General features: G+C 40.6%; 1 pseudogene; it reads left to right on the top strand.

Moving 5' to 3' along the window:
* Window positions 1-3,569: 3,569 nt before the first annotated feature.
* Window positions 3,570-4,524, top strand: LOC101640687 (annotated as a pseudogene).
* Window positions 4,525-5,042: the final 518 nt, after the last annotated feature.

Genomic DNA, 5,042 nt, shown 5'->3' with positions numbered 1-5,042 from the left:
TCCCAAGGCCCAGATCTGAGCTTGTCCCTTTAGAATGATTTCTGTTCCCCAAACTCAAAGAACGTTTAAAAGGAACACGAGAACACCTACTGTTTTCATTTCCATTGCTGCGATCTAAGTGAAAGAGTGCAGAATCCCTGATGGAGGGGTTAGCGAGAGAAAGCACCGCTGCACAAGTGCAGAGGGCTAGATGGGAAGAAACCATAGCTTCAGATTTGGGTGTTTTTTTCTCAAGATAGGTTTCTATTATTTTATAACATAACTTTTTTTTCCTTACTCTTGTATATGTATAGGACTCCAAATGACACATGTATAAATTTATTCCAAACAAAATGTGTTTACACATGTCTCTGAAATCAAGTAATGGCTGCAGACACGTTCTCTCAGTAAACACTTGTCTTTTTAGTCTTTTTAAGATGTCTTTTTTTAAAAGGATAATGTGTGTGTGTGTGCTGTGTGTGGGGACCGGGAATTATTTTGAGTCTAAGACTATTACCAAATTTTTAACACGACTTAAATGCACGTTCCCGAATCTCGGAAACACTGCAACTAAGACAGCAATATCCCTTTTTTAAATATGCCTTATAAAACAGTCATAAACCAAATGGTTTAAGAAAGACAGGACATCTTCCAAGATGAGCAAAGAGAGCAAGGCAACTTCAAGGAAAGAAGAAACTGCGGCTGAAGTCTAGAAACTGGTGGAAAAAGACGGTGGTCTCGCCTTCGCTGTGATGGTTACTGAAACTGGGATGTCACATCGTCCAGCATTTCCCATTTTAAGTCAATATCTTGGCCTCAACAAGCTTGAGATCAATGGGTGCCCAACGTAGTATGAGAAGATTAGCTAACTCAACGAAGAGCTGACCTTTCTACTAGTCATTTAAGCAAGATCGAAGTTAATGAAGATGATTCATGCCACAAATTGCAACCAAGGCTGAGTCTTGGACTCACCAGTATGATCCAAAGAGCAAAGTCCAATCAAAACAACAACTTTTGAGGAGATTGTTGGGTCAGTTAAATTCAACGAAGAGAGGAGGGCATAGAAAGTTGTGGTAACTGGTTTTTGAGATTTCAAAGGGGTAATTTTGATAGATTCTTCTCAAAGGACACAGGACAATCATGGGTGGTTATTTTTAAGAAACTGTGAAAACAAAACAAAACCAAACCCTAACTGAAAACTGCTTTGGTGAGAAAAAGACCAAGAAAGTTGTGTTGGGTAATTTTTTTCCTCTCATGACAATGGTATCTGCTCCTTCTTTAATGGTAGTAAGAACTGTCCTTGTATCTTTGGGGAAATGTACCCCATTCCCATTCACCCTCCAGTCTTCATTTTGCCCCTGTAGATTTGTGTTACTCAAAAATCCATTTGAAAGGAACACAAGTTGAGGCCCTCAAGGATTCCGAAACTGCCCATTTTATTATATTGGGTGAAAATGGAAGAGCAGCATCCTTTAGGGACAGCTTAGAGAAACACACCTTCAAAAGTATGTAGAGCAAGATGCTAAAATTAATTGTAGCGATGATTGCATAACTCTAACATATGTAAGTCATTTAATAGTGTGGTCCATGAATTACATGTCTATGAAACTGTTAACATTTACATAAATAAATAGAATTAGGTAGAGTAAGATGGAGGATATATCAAGAAACAATAGCTTCAGCATAGGGGGAAGGTGGGGGGAGGGAGAAAGGGGGAACTGATGACAAAGAGCAATGTATAACGCCCTCCCCTTCCCACCAAGGGGATGAACAATAGAAATGTTGGTGAAGGGAGACAGCAGACGGTGTAAGATATGAAAATAACAACAATTTATAATGTATCAAGGGTTCATGAGGGTGGGAGGGTGGGGGAGGGAGAAGCTGATGCCAAGGGCTCAAGTAGAAAGAAAATGCTTTGAAAATGATGATGGCAACATATGCATAAATGTGATTCATACAGTTAATCTATGGATTGGTATAAGAGCCGTAAAATCCCCAATAAAATGATTTTTAAAAAGAAAAGAATATAGCTTCACGATTAACTTCACATTTATTTAATAAAGATGTCTATGATACGGTAGGAGTACTTTTTACTTATCCTCCTATTTGTCTATATATTTGTCAAAAATAAACCACTCAAAACATAATTAACAGATTGCTATTCAGGTCTAATTGACAACTTTAAAGTTGGGTAGGACGCCATTACTTAGTAACCAGTGCGCTGATCAAGATCTTTTTCAGGCAACTTTCATATCATTGTATTAGGAACTTGGAACCCAAAATAATTTTGATGGATTGAAAATCAAATCAGGCCATATAAAGCAAGCAGTATTTGTTCCCCAATCAAAGTTTATGTAGGAGACGCACTAATGCAGTTATAAGATCAGTGAGGCATGATTGGAAGGCTTGGGAGCCTTGCAAATAAGACATGTTCATTAATCTTTCATTGTTTTCTGAGAGAATATGCTTCAAGGAGCCTGACTACCTAAATATAATTATGTGGAGCAAGACAAGTTGCTTCTAAAAATGCAAGGCATAGTTTTGTTGCTTGAGGGGCCACCACATTGATTCCTATCCATTGGCAACAAAAGGAAACGCTGCCTTGTCTTGAGCTATCCTCACTATTGTTGAGAGATTTGAGCCCATTGTTGTAACCACTGTCTCAGTCCCTCTTGTTAGGGGCCTTTTTATTTATTTTTTGCCAACCTTTTAATTTACCATGCAAGATGTCTTTTTCCAGGGACCGGTCTCTCTTGATAACATGTTCCAAGTACGTGAGCCAGTCTCCCCATTCTTATGCTGCAAAACATTTTGCCTGAACTACTCCCAAGAAAGATTCAAGATTCGTGTTTTCTTATGATAGTTCATGATACTTTCAATATTCTTCACTGCCACCCTAACTCACATGCCTCACTTCTTCTGTAGTCATAGATATCCCATAAATTTCTAACATTTAATAAGATGACCTTTAGTGTTCTAAGAGAACTCTGTTTTCATAAAGTAAAACTTGTCATTTTATTTCACAACACACACACACACACACACACACACCACCATCCCTCTGTCAGCTTGTTATGCTGTGGTGGCTTGTGTGTTGGTTTGATCCTGGGAGCTAGATGTTGGAAGTAATGCCAGGTCCCCTATGGTGGACCGAATGCAGCAGAACTAAGGGAGTTTAGGAAAAAAGGCCTGGTAACCCACTTTAGAAAGCTAGCCAGTGAAAACCGTATGGACCACAGCAGAATATTATCTGATACTGTGCTGGAAGGTGAGCCCTCTGGATTGGCAGGCACTACCTAAAGTCACAACAAAGGACTTGTCATGAAGGTGGAGTAGGAGTGGCAATGTTTCTATAGACTATATGTAACATCACCATGAATTAGTTAGAGCCAACTCAATGACAGCTAACAATGTATATAACAATGTATATAAAAAACCCCAAACTGGGAGGAGGCCGGCGTGGGAGCCAGCATTCTCGCTTCAAGGTGGCCGCTTGGCTCACAGTCATGTCCTGCTGAACGACTTTGAACCTTCATTGTCTTTTCTGCGCTTGCGATCGCCTCTCGTCGGCTGCTCTTCCCGGGATCTTTTATTAAGCAGAAATGCATCGAACAACAAGAATCAAAATCACGGAGCTAAATCCTCACCTAACGTGTGTGATGCCACAACCATAACGGAATGTCTACATTCCGTCTGTGACACATGTGTTGTGCGCTATCTGGAGACCAGCAAGGAGTGTCTTATCTGTGATGTCCAAGTTCACAAAACCAGGCCACTCTTGAATATAAGGTCTGATGAGACTACAAGATACTGTGCACAAATGAGTTCCAGGGCTTTTTAGAACTGCAATGAAGAGAAGAAGGGATTTTGATGCAGCTCGTCCTTCAGCTGATGCTGCCAGTGGCTCTCATGACGATAGATGACAAGTTGCCACGAAGATAAGAGATTTAGAACTGCGGATGAGATCATAAGCTTATCCTTTGAATTCTTTGACCAGAACAGGTTGGATCATAAAGTAAACAGAGACAAAGAGAAATCGAAAGAGGAGGTGAATGAGAAGAGGTATTTACGACGACCCGCAGCAATGACCGTGATGCACTTAAGAAAATTTCTCAGAAGTAAGATGGATGTACCTAAAACCTTCCAGATCGATGTCACGTACAAGGAGGAATCCTTAAAGGATTACCGTACACTAATGGATACTGCCTACATTGATACCTGGAGAAGGAACGGACCCCTTCCTTTGCAATACAGACTTGGACGACTTGTAAAAGACTGCAGATCCGTCAGTCACCCAGAGCTGGGCTGAGAAATCCTGGACAACAGGAGAGTGGCGCTGGGCACGATAAGGCCCCAGCCCAGCAGGAGGGGCTCCCTCCACCGCGCCCCAGCACTCCAGGCCGGTCTCCTCAGCCTCAGTTTCCTCACCTTCCCAGTACTCTGAGTGCAACCGGCAGCAGTCCCAGCAGTTGCCACCACGCTTCCTTTGCCAATAGACCTCGAACATCACCAGTCAGTGGGTGGTCAGCAACTTCATCTAGTTGATACCCGGGGCTGTTAAGGGGAAAAAATTAAAGCCCTGATTTATATAGCTAATCTTCATGCCATTACAGCTTTATAGATGCTAAGACATGTGGTTATCGTCCAATTTGCTTTCTTTTGTAGTAACATTACATTTGGCTATAAAGGATGGACTAGATGTGATATTCATGAACACTAATTGATACGAACGATTGTTTCTATGAAGAATTAGTTTTGGGGAAGACAAGATATTTTTCTGTATGTTAGGAAAGATGTGAAATGGTTTCTGTAACCATCGTTTGGATTTGAAAATATTCTGCGGATATAAGCATAGGCCCTAGTTTGTTAATCTCAGCTAATGCCTACATTACATTCTCAATTGTTCTTGTTATTATGCTGTTTTGTGAACCTGTGGAAAACAAGTGCTTTTTATCTTGAACTTCAACAAAACAGAAAGAAGACGCATAGAATAATGCATTCTATGTTGCCATGTCATTGTGAATAACAAGTTCTTGCATATTTAGCCATTTTCATTTCTGATT

The sequence above is a fragment of the Echinops telfairi genome, unplaced genomic scaffold, assembly GCF_000313985.2.
Source record: "Echinops telfairi isolate 266 unplaced genomic scaffold, ASM31398v2 ScPeMD7_60;HRSCAF=208, whole genome shotgun sequence".
Lineage (NCBI taxonomy): Eukaryota > Metazoa > Chordata > Mammalia > Afrosoricida > Tenrecidae > Echinops > Echinops telfairi.
This window is presented reverse-complemented; position numbering and strand designations above follow the sequence as displayed.